The following is a 13,430-nucleotide window of genomic DNA, read 5'->3' on the forward strand; positions in this document are numbered from 1 at the left end:
ACATCCATTGCTCCTTGTCCTATCCCAGAGCAAGTGAGCAGAGCCTGTTGTCATCCGCCCCACTTCCTGACCCCCAGTCCTCAGATAGTTATAAACATTTATTAAATCCCCTCTCAGTCTTCTCTTCTCCTGACGAAAAAGCCCCAGGTCCCTCAGCCTCTTCTGATCAGGCAATTCTGCAGTCCCTGAATTACCCTTGTAGCCCTTGGCTGGACTCTCTCCAGCAGATCACTCTTAAACTTGAGAGCCCAAAACTGAAGGCAGTACTCAAGATGGGGCCTCACCAGGGTAGAGTAGAGGTGGAGGATTTCACTGTGTGCATCTGTCTTTTTGATATATAGAACAGACACGCGATTCCAAACGGAAGAAAAATATGATCAGTGGATGGAATTCAGTGATGACCACTACTTTTAATTATGATTTTATCATTTCATGAGATATAGACTACTACTGAGCAGTAGATTCACAGTTTCACAGCTAAACTAAACCTACTAGTAATTTTTTTCATTCTTCATAAATAATATTATACATTTTTTTAAAGCATTTTCAAATGGCAAATGCTGAAATTTTACTGGAGGAAGTTGATATATTTACTAAATTAAATAGTAATTTTTTTTTTTCCCTTAACTGGTATTCACCAACTCAGAACTTAAAATTTCTCTATTTTTGTTGGAATGTTTTTAAACAAAACTGAAAAATCCCTTTACTTCAACCTTCCTTTACTGCTGAAAGCACTTCATGAAGTGAGCAAGTGCTTTAGTGTTCTTTCTTTGGGCAATGGATGTTAAATTTCAGGATCTTCCTCCCTTCTTTATGACAGAAAGTGAAAAGTCTAGAAGACATAAAAATTTAACAAGTATAAAGTTCAAGAATCTCTCCTTCAGCAGATGTCTGGAAATTGAGAGTTCAGAAAATAATATTCCATTATTATCATGTATCCCAGGTAACATATAATCTCATAGATACCTTTTAACTTTTTGATGTAATGCATTTAAATTGGTTGGTTAATGTTGATGCTGTGAAAAGAATTTTATCAGATATCCCATCAACAATTCACTTTTTTTAACTGCATGACATGTGAGAAAGGCTATATGACAGTAAAATAGCATTAGCATTAGCAGGAGCTTATATGATGTGTACTATTTATTCTCTTTTCAGCTCTTTTTAGAAGAACAAAATTAATTTTGTATGATTTTCTGGCCTGAAGACTGTCATGAGAATCTTGAATCAAATCTGCAAGGCTTAGATCCTAGTGTTAACAAGTAATTGGACAAAAAGAAAGGAATGAAATTTATCATTGAATTTTGATTGCTGCTCTAAGGGAGACAGCTTATACAAGCCAAAATCCCTCCAAAATTTCTGGTTGCATTCTCTTTCTCTCCTGATTTTTTTTTAATGATTATTTTTGGTGCTTTGCTGTTGTGTGGAATTAGCAGCTAAACAGTTTGAAAGGTCTCATCCTAGCACTAACTAACAAAAACTGTGTTTTGGCTCAACCTCATGGAGGGACTGATATTTTCTAGCAGTGACACAGAAACAGCTCATGAAATAGTAGGAATCTACAAGATATCTGAATGCCTCTTCCTGGTCATCTAAAACTTTCTTTAGTATCATCTGAATAACCTCAGCAACGTTTTTACACAGAATGATGGCTCTTCTAACCAAGAGATGATTTAAATCTGTCACCCAGCTGGAAGTGCATAACTTTACTAAACCCAGGAAAACCTTCCATTACACCAAAGGGAGGTGTAGCTCAAAACAAAATCAAACACACAGATGCATACATCCCCAATGAGAAAGGAACTTCAAAATAGTCTAAGAGTTGATCTACTTCATATATAATTATTTATTTATTTATTTATTTATTTATTTATTTGAAATGTCTCTGGTCAGGCTCATTTTGTCTCAAATGACAGTTTGAGTACTGAGCAAGGTTGACTGAAAAACAATCTGATATTAGCTAAATAAGAATATTATTTGTCTTGCTCTGGATGATTACAGTTAATGACCAACTGATTAGAACACAGGATAGTCAAGCATTCAGCTTTATGATTTATATCTACACGTTTTTAGAGGGTTACTTCATATCTTTGGGACAAAGGACTCTTTCATGTTATTGCTGATTTAAGTGTTAATGTTATTTAAAAAAAAAAGAGAGAGAGAGAGAAAATTAAAACCCCAATGTATGTCATGGAAAACATAATACTTGGAGATTTTTTTCGCTGCTTATTATGAAGATAAAGCAGTCTCACATTCTGCCTCTGCTTTCCTGACTCAGAGCCAGATTTTCAATGGTATCGCACTGCTTAAAGTTTCAGACTGCACTGAAATGTTTTGTTCCCTTTTCTAGATGTATTCTCATGCAAAATAAAGCATTCAAGGAGTTACTCCTCGTCAATTATTTCCTTAAGAGGCTACAGATTTCCAAATCAAAGAAGTATTACAGTAGTTACCTGACATATGTACAATCTGAGATGATTATTCTACAAGCCCAAGATACTTTAATACCAACTATCTCTTTGTCTCCCATAATAATATAATCAAGGCATAAGGAGAAATTTCTAAGCTTGTGACGTTAGTATTTTCCTATAAATTCAAAGGTTCAATGTGTGTCTGTTATCCATCTGCAGCATAAGTGCTTTAGGATGACTTAAAGGGATAGGGAATTCAGTCTTTCTAATGGTGTCCCATAGGACTAGTGACAATAACTGTAATAGACATAGCAGCTAAGGTGCTGTACTGATAAATGGGTTTTAGATCTGTTTGATGTCATTCAGTTCCCAGACAGTGTTCACAACCCCTGTAACCAAAGTTTGGTTAACAAAAGTAATTATGGCATGATACTCTTAGGCTTGCAGTTAAGAGTTAGTTAGTAAATTATTTTACTGCTTTTAGTAACAACCAGAAGATGTTTGTAGAGTAAAAGGTCCTATACGATATGTTTATATCCTTAGTGTGGAGATAAGATGTGTTACATTTGTTATAATGGAGAATAAGGGACAGACTTCAGTTCACGTGTAACACTGAGATGTGTTTCAGTGTTTTCTCCTTTACAGGACAGTGATAGAAAGAAAGGAAGAAAGAAAGGAAGAAAGAAAGGAAGAAAGGAAGGATGGAAGAAAGAAAGAAAGAAAGAAAGAAAGAAAGAAAGAAAGAAAGAAAGAAAGAAAGAAAGAAAGAAAGAAAGAAAGAAAGAAAGAAAGGGAGGGAGGGAGGAAGGAAGGAAGGAAGGAAGGAAGGAAGGAAGGAAGGAAGGAAGGAAGGAAGGAAGGAAGGAAGGAAGGAAGGAAGGAAGGAAGGAAGGAAGGAAGGAAGAAAGAAAGAAAGAAAGAAAGAAAGAAAGAAAGAAAGAAAGGAAGGAAGGAAGGAAGGAAGGAAGGAAGGAAGGAAGGAAGGAAGGAAGGAAGGAAGGAAGGAAGGAAGGAAGGAAGGAAGGAAGGAAGGAAGGAAAGAAAGAAAGAAAGAAAGAAAGAAAGAAAGAAAGAAAGAAAGAAAGAAAGAAAGAAAGAAAGAGAAAGAAAGAAGGAAAGAAAGAAAGAGAAAGAAAGAGAATGGTTGTGTACCAACTATCTAATATTATTAAAAAAAAGAAAATGAATTTCACTCATTGCCTTAACTAGCTGGTGCCAATAATATATCTGCAATATGTTTACAAAACTGATTTCTTAAGCATTTTTAATTAGCACGTTAAAATCTTCGTGTAGAAAAAGGAAAGCAGAATACATACAGCATGTGCCCTAAATATGTGAATGAATACTGATCAATAAAGTACATAATTTTCTCAACTATCCTTTTCTGTGTCAGAAAAAGCCAATAGCTTATTAAGGACATAAATCAGTATGGATCTCTCCCTGCACCACTACAAATATGCACCTTTAATGGAAAATGTTAAAATAAAATATTTGCTGTCAATGAAAGTACATTTGCCATGGTGTATATGATTACTATCTTTCTTTTCATGTTTGCTTTCCTGGTACTTGGAAGAAATCAATAACTTGCAATATATTTTGAAACAAGTTTATCCATTACACATTTTTTATTTGCTGTCTGGTACAATGTTATCACAACCCATACCTTTGTAAGTAAATATCTTCCTCGTAAAGACCTATTCTTACCAGTTAAATGTCTTGATTTTCAGTGGAAGGTATTTTGCTACAACCCTACAGTTCAAGTAAATTGGAATTTAATTCTAACAGAATTAAAGAATCTTGAGAAAATGAAACAAAATGTGTCCTGCCACTCTAATACAAACCTCTCAGTCACTCAGCCAGACTTACTGAGTACTGTTGAGAGGCATCTCCTGGTACTCCTACATCCCTGCAAGAGCTCAGAAAACAACAAATTAAAACCCAGCAGGCTCTTCATATTTTCTTCAACTGTTATTTGGACAAATTTACATTGCAAAAAAGAGATAATCCGAGGCAGTCATGAGGATACTGATCAGACAGGTAGCCTGCTCCTTCCCACAGACAATGGAATAAGGCACGGGAAGACAGCAAAAACCTGCTGGATTCTGTGTGAGAGAGTGCTATCACCTGGATTAAAAGCCAAATCTGCTTAAAAGAATTTCGTTTTCTCTAAGAATATATCTACTCTGATGATCACCCTAGTCATGGTAGTGTCTGTAGCCCAAACAGGCAGTCTGAACTACTGGCTTCAAGAGCCATATCTAATGCTCATGCTTACTGAGGCACTCAGCTGATCTTGCTCTCTATACTACTATTGATACTTGAGCATTTTTAAAACTAACTGAGGTTTATCTTCAAACTACAGCTAGACATCTTGGCTGCAGCAGAAACAGAGAAGCAGCTAAAGAATGGAACATCTGTGAAAATTAATTGCAGAAGCAGCCATTTCTAATCAATCTCAGGGCTTGTCTACACTGGCAGGCTGCAATGTGATGTAGAGATACTGAGAAGAACAAAGATTCTGGGGTGAGAATAATCACAGCATGTGAGAGGATCTGCATGGATGCTAGCTGCCTAATAATGTAACATTTAATTCATGCTTTAAATGCAATTTTAACTGTATTTTTCTCTGGGTGATAAATCAGGAAGAAATACCATGGTGAAGAAAGTTTTAATAGCTGCAACAAGTCAATGTATGAGGAGAAAAAAATCTCTTGGGAAAAGAAGAATCTGAATGTAGGAAAATTTGGGCCAAAAGAGAGACAAGTCCTGGCACCCTAAAAAGACTATGGGCTCTCTGCAGTGGAAGAAGACTAAAAATATTTTGCAAAACAGACTTTATGGGGAAGTGGGATGAAAAATAAATGGGTGGGAAGGAGAAAGGGGAATATCATGCATCTTTTCACCAACTACTATAATCTTTCTTTTTTCCTTCCCCTCACTCTTTCTCTGATGATTGGGTCACACTAGTCCATCAAGCAGTAACCTGATGACATTAATTTAGTGACAGATTCCCCTACAGACTTTAACTTTCCATTGTAGGACTTCCCTTTGGCTTTTCAAATTTTTTTTTTTTTTTGCTATTTCCAATTTAACAGTTCAAAAATATATGTTTCTCAAAGGCAGTTGATGAATTCTGAAGTATTCCTCTTGTGCTACTCTGGAAGTCCACTCATGTTACTAATGAGATCAGGATTTTAGTGAAGTCCTCACAATCAGTGTGGGCAGCTGGGAACATGTTTGCAGCAGTTTCTGAACTGTGGATAAATCTTACTGGTACTGCAGAATCAATGTGTAGTCTGGGCAGAGAGAAATCCCAGCAAACTTCCCAGGCAACTTCCACCATATATGCAGCAAATAATTTCATCTTGTGTAATCTAAACAGCCCCAAGGATGGCATATGAGGACTAACAATTTATTTTTTTAAAATATAGTAACTCGTATGTTTTGTTCTTCAAGTCTTCATTAACTTTCAATGTAGTCACTATTTCCTTTTTGATTATCTTCTTGAGTGTTATGATTCAACTCAGTTGGCAACTAAGAGCTATGCATCCCTCCTGTCCACACTTTGGTGTTACTCCTTATGCTACAGAGGTAAAAAAGCCTGATCAATTATTTTATTAGGTTAGAGACCTCATAATAAATTCTGTGGAATGACATTCCTTAATTAAGTTAAGGAGAATATACAAAGATTATTTTCCCCTGAAACCTGGGCTGGGTTTTGTTTTGTTGCTCATTTTGTAGAGGTTGGCTAGAATATGCCTGAAGTGGCAAACTAAACATTTCTCTGATTTCCTCTCGCTTCCCTTGATGTTCTCTAAAACACTGGATACAGGCTGGAACTGCTAGCAAATGCTTTTTATGAATGGATGAGTTCTGCTGCATCCTTAAATATTATAACATCAGGGAATAAATTCACCTGTTCATTTTATAACCTTAAGTCAAGCTTAATGACCTGGCCAGTTATTTCTGTGCCCTAGAGAGAAAAAAGAACATAGAGATTGCTCATATAAAATGTTTTAACGTAGAAAAATACGTTTTCCTCTAGCTTGCTCTCATGCAGACACTACTGTAATCCATATCTTTTATTACCTGATAAACTGGAATATGGTTCATGGCTCCCAAAACCATGTGTGAAACCACCTGTAAAATCATGGTGACACAGAAAAGCACAAGGCTCAGTAGAGCTAAAGACACTGACTTAAAGCAACAGAACAGTGTGAATTAACCACAAGGGAGGCCTGTACAAGATTGTCTGTTCACCACTGAGATATTCACCCATGCATGAGTCAGATTCTACCTCATCTTCACAAACATTACTAGAGACTTGCCCACATAAAGAACAGCACAGCCATAGCTACAGTTCACACAACATCTAGTCCTTTGTCTTTTCAGTCATAGCTCCTTCTTTCTTCTGACAATGCTGGAAAAGCTTCAAGATGAGAGCTGCCAGCAGATCTGAATCTCCCAGCTATAAGCCCCAGGCAGAGCCTGGAAAGACCCTGCCAGGCACCATGCTCCAGCTGGCTGCTGTGCACCGGAGTGGTCCTGTCACCACCAGACCCTTTGGAACACTACCCAATGTGGCTGTGCCTGCTCATGCAACCAGTTCCTGCCCTTCCTCTCTTACCACAGTTGAAACAGGATGTTTCAGGCAACACTAATGTTTCTGAGCTACTAGTGCTAGAAGAACATCCTAGAAGGAATGAATTCAGTGGAAACTCAAAAAACCCCTTGGTCCTTTTCCAAATGTGAGCAAGTCCCAAGCACTCTTAATTTGCTTATTATTAACTATAAGAGTTTGTAAGGTAATATAACCAGGTATTAACATAAGTTAATGCTAGTCAGTGATGAAGAATACTATCAATAATGTTGTTTATCAGATAAATGCAATTCAGTTCTGACAGGTAGTCAGTTATAATGTCAGTTATAACTGTTTCAAAATGTCAAACATAAGCAGAGAAGACCCAAGCAGAACAGTTATCATTCCTACAAATTGCTTGGCATTTTTAAGGGGAGCTATTGCTTTTTAAAATGTTAGCAGCATTAAAGTGCAGAACAGCTGTTCAGTTACAAACTGTGCTGGTTTGTGAGTATTCTTGGTAGTTTTGAACTCTGGCGGTGTTTATCTGTCTAGCTGGATCATATGATGAAAGGTATTCTTCCAGTTAGTTGCTAAATCCAGTGTTTTGGAAGCACAATCTGAAAGTGAACTGACTGGAAGCAATCACCATCTGTATTTTCTCTTTATTTAAAACAGAAAAAAAAAATATCCTTTCCATGTTGCAATGAAAATAATTAATTTGTTTTACATAGTAGCAATGGATGGCTTTTGCATGACACACTAGCAAATCCTCTGTAAGATACTGCGTTATCCAAAATGGAATCTACTGAAGAGCAAAATACTAATTCACTTTATGTGAAACTGCTGTTCACGAAAGTGATGGGAAGGTAACCTGCTTCCCATTTGCAAGTACTGTGACTCAAAGCAGAAAAACACAACACAGAGCTGATAATTTATCCAAAGGTACAGACTGAGCTGGCAATAACTGTTGCCAATCCTGTGTTGTGTTTTGCAGAATACTGTCACTTTAAGTAGCCAGTTCAAAAAAGTAGGTGAGAAAAGTGATTATTATCTCTGGAGGTTGGGTTTTTTTTAGTAATGAAACGAGTCCTTGGCATGTTGTAACGTGTCAGATGAAAGACACAAAGAAGATGTGATTAAATGGATGATTTTCTTCCTTCTTAACATAAATTCTTTGCTTCTGAGAAGCATGTAATGATCAAAGTACATTACAAGAGAAGAAAGATTTTCTGATGAGACCCAGGGCTTTTAAAGGTCTAAAAAAAGACAAGTGGGTAAGTTCAGACTAGCATTGAAGCTCAGTATCTTAGTTGAGAACCATAGACTTACTTAATGTGCTTTTCTTTTTGCAGTGTTCAAAGCCCTTCAGTCTTGTCAGAGGCAAACAGGTCACTATTTACCTTACTCTCTAACTGTCCTGGTTCTGATCCTGATCCTTCCTTCATTTTCCTCTTTTAAGAAGTTCCATACAGCATGTAAACCCTGTGAACACTTTCCTAAGGAAAGCTACTTGTCATGCAATGATCCACTGTAAGCATGCAGTTCTCATGTGTGAGTTTTAAAGTCTAGTTTCAATGCAGCGAAAAGTTCAAAGTTTGTGGGTTGAATAAAGGATGAGACTACTCTCTTATGTAGCCTCGAGCTTAGAGAATGTGGCTAGAATGGAAGTAAGGAATTATACTGAAGGAGTAGTTATGCACTTCCCTCAATTCCAAGGACTTTCTCTATGCACTACATTACTTGCAAGGATTTCCACTGAGTCTTGTGTTGTTTCTAGGACAATTTTTATTAGAATGGGAATGGAGATCCAGTTTGAAGCATTTTGCACTCACTTTTACCTGTAGATGTGACTAAGGCAACAGCTTCAAGGACATAAGAAAGATTAGTCTTAGCCATTCATGAATAAAGAGAAATAAATGACAGTAACATTCAACTAGAGTAAGCTGCTCTAGAAAGTCAGCAAAAATGATTGTGTCATCCCAGGGATGGAGACTTCTTTCAGTCTTACTGCTTTGCTGCTGCAGCAGCATCCAGTGTTGCACCAGCAACAGAATGCTAGTGAATTTATACATAACTTTTAAAATGTAAAGTGATGAAAGCTGGGTGAAGTTAGGAGTCACTGGGAAAATTTCCACAATCAGTAGAGATAGAAAAGCATTTTAGGGGTCATTGAATTTCACTTAGTTGCATTTTTCTTCTCTAGTGACTTTGAACCCATTTGGTGGACACCTTCATTGTGAAAACTCGTGTAATGGAGCAGGCAGTATTAGTGGATGACAGTTTAGAGCACGAAAGTATTTCCCTACAATCCTGAACACATCACCTAAATCCCAAACACTCCTTAGTGTTTCTCTATTGCTTAACAGCAGGTTGCCCTCCTACTTTCTTCATATTTTAGATTGTTTTCCAGAACTGATTAAATCTCCATATGCACTGTGGAAAGAACCTTACAGTAGATTTGATTTCTGCTCTGAGGCTCGAATATCCTTTCAGATGTCTTTTACTTTATACAGTAGCCTAAAGTAAAATAACCTTATAGTGCACAGAGCTTCCTTTGTCCAGGTTCCTATGTAAGAAGATGTGGAAGAGTATGAATTCGATCACTCTCAGTAATCTGTACACACAGACAACAGAACATACTTTACGCCATAGCAAAAGAAGCCTGCTTCTAAAATACCTCTGAAGCCAGGAAAATCAGCAGATAAACATCTACTGGTATTAAGTAAATTCAGCAATAAATAAGTAAAATTCAAAGCATTTTTCTGCACAATCTCTTAAAAAGGGAAGAGAATTCACTGAATTACACTGAATGGAAAAACTCTTTGATAGGTTTTCACTGATTCCCTCTTTGGCCTCTTATGGAAAGAGATCAATAGCACAAAATCTAAACTTTGGGGTTCCCTGTAGACCTTTTCACATGTTATTCTTCAGAAAATTTAAACTCAGCACTGTAAAAAGTTCCTGTCTTTCTGTCACCTGGCCAGATGAAATTGACATGCTTTCTCATTATTCCCATCAGAATGGTAGAGCTGACTAAGATCTCCAGGTCAAATTACCTTAATACTGCCTATTACAGTATTACTAGTTTTTTCCTGTGTTATTCAAAAAGACAGCTGTTGTTTCAGCTGCTATTGTTTTTACTGAACTATTACAATACCTCTGGTTATCTGCCCAGGAGAGCTCAAATGCACTCATACATGCAAAAATTACATATTTTTACATCACAACAACTCTGAAGATGTATATTTGATACTTAATGGAAAACTTGATCTCAAATACTACAGTATGGGCTACAACCTGTCTAGATGTCTTATTGGTAGCTGAAATGAAAACTTAATTTGTTTGTATGTTTGCTTTGCTTTGTTTTTGTCTTAGTTGTAGGTGGTAAGGAGCTGAAGACCATTTCTGATGGTCTCTTCTTACCCAACAATCTACCCATGTTAAGATTTTACATAACATGACTGCAACTTTTATCTAGCAATCCTTGAATCAGTCTTAGCTTCTTTTGGATTAATTCAGGGCAGAAGCTTTTTCTCTCTGCATATGACCCTCTGGCTCTGTGTTTAGTCTTCCTGTGTAAATAAGCTTGTTGATATTATCTTGGTTTCCAGTGGACACTTATCCACACTGCAAAACTTGGCATTGTAACATATGATTGGCAGCCTGATGAAGAGAAGCCCAGAGCAGGAACAGCAGGAGTGTTGGAAGGTCAGGATTTGCACTGACTGAACTGTGCTGGAGAGCTGGTACAGCACATTTGCATAATTTACTGTGGAAATGACTTAGTTCTCACAAATATTTTGAAAAGAAAAAGGATCTTTGGATATTAATGGATTTACAGGAAATATTCACTAATCTCATGCTTTGAGATTTAGGTTGTTCACAAAATACTGGTTGAGTAAAGGGATTTTGCTCATTAAACCCAAGAAGAAGACTTTGAATAAAAATGTAAAGGCTCTTCTTTGTTCCCACCATGTAGAATCAGAGTGAATGGTACATGTTTCCTACCTGAAATTGTCTTGTCTGAAATAGTATTATAAAATCAAGAGCTATTTTCAATAATTATTTTATTAAAAGATGAATGACATTAAGCTCAGAATGGATGAAAAATAAAGACAAGAGAGTGGGAAAGCTGGTCTGTAGATTTTTGCTGTCATGGAGACTGTTTCTGGAAACTAAGGTATATGTTTTAAAGATAGCATGGTACCTTATTTGATACACTCTTCAGGTACTAATCTGAGCATAACCAACATAGAGGTTCCTGGAAGACTACAAAGGAATGTTCATTAAATTGAAGAATCTGTTGCTATGAGATGTTATGAAGAGCAAAATACAAATTAGCTCAAAACGATAGTAGGGAAAAAGATTGTAAAAAGCATAGTGGGGATATTAAATACTATGGTCTGGAAGAAAAATGCAGCTCAGGAAGTTCTATAATGGGTGATTACCAGAAGGTCTAGCAATAGTCATAGGGGACAGTATTACTTCCTGTTTCCAATAAATTTTGCCGGATCATTTTCTCCTGGCCACTGAAAGAGGAAGGATACTGGGCCACATGGATCTTTTACATGACCTAATGTAATAATTCTTTTTACCCTCAGATCAGGGAGCTTCCCAGCTAGGCTTTGAATCGTTGTTTGTGGATGTATCTGCAGATATCTCTCAAGCCACATGTAGCACTACTTATTAATATATTCAAGGCAATGTATCTGCGTATTTTGAGATGATGGGAAGATGATACTTCCTCAAAAAAGCAGGACAGGTAGAAGGATAAAAGGTTACTAATGAGCATTTTCAAATTATTTTGGCATATTTTGTCGTTGCCTATCTCCAACTCTGGATATCAACCTACAACAAGAAAAGGAGCTGAATGAGTCTGTCCAGTCAGGAGGATGCTGTTTGCTAAACGAAGCATGGTTCCAGAATTTGTTTTTCAGAAGAACATAGAAAGGATGGAGTAATCAATATATTGGTAGACCATGTGATATAGGAAAGATTCTGGGCATTGTTCAGTGTTTATGACAACTTCCCTCTATACTTACGTAATTTCTTGCGTCCTGAAGCAGGCTTAAGCCTTTTTTCCCTCTCTGATTACAGTTTCTGCCTATGTATTTAGTAGTGCAACCCTCTAGTTAGGAGGAAAAGTGAGCTGTAATTCTAACTAGCTTCTGTACAGAGATTTACTTGGAAAAAACTTTTAAACCATTTACTTTTGAAATCTAGTCTCTGTTTGTCACAGAGCAACCACAGAAAACAAATTGTGAAATGTTATAAAATATCATGTAGGGCATCCGAAAAAAATCTAAGTTGGATCTACACTAAAGATTTTATATGAGAAGCACTGACTTAAAGGAAAGTCTTTAACACTGCAGCAGTGTTCTCTATTTCCTCCTTTAATGAGGTTTGTGAGATTGTTGCTTTGCATCTGACATTGACAAAAAAAAAATTGTCAAGGCTGGAATTTTTAACCTTCTTCCACAGCCTTGAGAGTAGCTTGTCTGGATGATCCTAGCAGGCATATCACACCTAATCAATCCCCTAGCACAAGAGTAACCATAGCAATTAATGGCACATTGGTTCACCCTGGCTTTGCCTGAGAAATACACTTTTCTAATCTTTCAAGGACCTAAAATAACTTTTGTATATCCAAAATCTCACTCTACATAGAGGTAAGCAAGGCAAATGTAAGAGTCTGTGAAACACAGGAAGTCAGGTTTGTAACCCTTGGCCTTTCTGCAGTTGTGTTTTGCTGAAAAGACAGCAAACTATTGCTTCTTTATTCTCAGACACAGATACTTTACACAAGAAAAAGAAGCTGTTATTGTTTTGGGGTAGGTAAAAAAGAAATAGAGCTGTGGGGTACCTGAAGTGGCAGCAGATGAAATCCTTCTGTTTATTGTGCAGATGGAGGAGTATAGTTTTGACTGCTTGACCTTTTGGATTCTGGATCTGAGAGTTTGATAAACAGTCATCATAAGCAGAAAGTGCATGAAAACCACTGGTGAAGCACAATGTATTTATTCAATTGTCATGACTTGTACTGGATATCTGTGCTGGAAACTTAAGCCTGAAGAAATGCCAAATGGAGAGAGGTATATTTGTTTAAAATATTTATATATGCCAGGGGTTCATGGCAGGTATGAGATTCTTCTTGGGAGTGGAAAGGCAAATTGTAAATTATATATACTAAACTTGTCACTCTGAAAAATTGTAACCCTCTTTTAGCTCTCTGTCATTAGAACAGGGAAACAATGCAGAAAAATGTGCCATGTTACATAATGTCACAGGAGGATTGCCTATCAGATAAAGTTCTATAAGATCCCTGATTTGAGGGTACAAAGAATTATTATATTAGATCACATCAAAGCTCCATATGGCCTAGTACCCTCTCTCCTATAGTGACCAGGAGAAAATGATTAGGCAAAATGTATTAGAAA

The sequence above is a fragment of the Pogoniulus pusillus genome, chromosome 11 (assembly GCF_015220805.1).
Source record: "Pogoniulus pusillus isolate bPogPus1 chromosome 11, bPogPus1.pri, whole genome shotgun sequence".
NCBI classification, from domain to species: Eukaryota; Metazoa; Chordata; class Aves; order Piciformes; family Lybiidae; genus Pogoniulus; species Pogoniulus pusillus.